The 1,337-nt window shown below is 42.3% G+C and overlaps 1 non-coding gene across 1 annotated transcript; it reads right to left on the bottom strand.

Annotated features, from left to right (window-relative positions):
- Positions 1–961: 961 nt before the first annotated feature.
- On the bottom strand, positions 962–1,068 carry LOC145096668 (small nucleolar RNA R71). Its single transcript, XR_013704039.1, has one exon. It is a non-coding gene; the product is annotated as a small nucleolar RNA R71 (small nucleolar RNA).
- Positions 1,069–1,337: the final 269 nt, after the last annotated feature.

Here is a 1,337-nt window from a genome sequence, read left to right as displayed (position 1 = left end):
TTCTAATTTCTAAATAATTTATCTAATTTCTAATTTTTTTTTTTGATCCTATGTGTGAGTTTACTGACACAAAGTTGATTTATTGCAGATTAATAGTTAATAATTAGGTTTTAGCACCTGCTTTAGTTTTATACTTAAGCTTAGAAGTTTTTTAAAATTTCACTGCTACTCGCCGAGTACATTCGCACCTACTCGGCGAGTATAACAGTATTTCAAAATTAATTTTCGATTTTTTTAGTACACTTTCTTGTTCTTTTTACATTTTTATCTTGTTTATTTCAGGACTTTCATGACCAGAGGATCAAACACCCCGCTGGTACCCCCGTTTGAAGATCCCGAACCCGCATTAAAAAGGAAGAAAGGAAAGGATGTGGAGAGCTCGAGTACACCAAAGAAGTCACCTTTGTCCAATTTGAAGATTGTTTTTGGGAAGAAGAAGAGCAGCAAATCAGGAGCATCCAGCGCGTCTGTAGCAAGCGAAGACCCGATCAAGGAAGACACCGAGTACGACACTGAGGAAGAAGAAGAACCCACATACGGGCACGACTCCGATTCCAGCGACGAGTTAGCTCTTACCATGGCTAACATTGATGAAATCCCCATGGGGGAATGGAAGAAGAGGATGCGCGACGACACTGGCCCGGGACTTGTGCAACTCGCAATTCCCGCGACTGCTACTTTTGAGCTCAAGGGTCATATCCTAGCTTTACTTAAAGAAATACCTTTCTATGGAAAAGACCACGAAGATGCCTACAAGCATTTGGATGAAGTCAATGATGTAGCCGATTACTTCAATGTTCCAAATGTGCCTCGTGAGACTCGGCTACTTCGCATGCTTCCGGTGACATTCAAAGGTGCTGCAAAAGACTGGCTCAAGTCACTTCCCCCCGGATCAGTCACCACATGAGCCAAGATGAAAGAAGAATTCATTGATCACTTTTGCCCACCTTCCAAGATAGCCAAACTGAAGAAAGCAATAGCTAACTTTGAACAACAAGCTGGAGAGTCACTATATGAAGCTTGGGAGAGGTACAAGAGCTTACTAAGAAACTGCCCACACCATGACCTAAATAGCCAGCAAGAAGTCTCCATTTTCTATGATGGAGTCAATGTCATAACCAGGCAGTTACTTGACTCGCAAGGACCACTCACAAAGTAGCCACCCCCGGTGATCAAGGAATTAATTGAAGAATTCTCTAAGCACTCTAGAGAATACCACAACCCAATAAATGATGTTACTAGGGGAGCTGCATATGCAGCTACTGAAGACTTGGTCACGGTCATGGCTATGCTAAAAACCATGGATAGGAGGATGGATAAAATGGATCAAACGATCC

Source organism: Lactuca serriola, chromosome 3, assembly GCF_051521515.1.
Source record: "Lactuca serriola cultivar US96UC23 chromosome 3, Lser_US96UC23_V15, whole genome shotgun sequence".
Lineage (NCBI taxonomy): Eukaryota > Viridiplantae > Streptophyta > Magnoliopsida > Asterales > Asteraceae > Lactuca > Lactuca serriola.
Note: the sequence above shows the minus strand (reverse complement) of the source record. Positions and strands in the feature narration are given on the sequence as shown.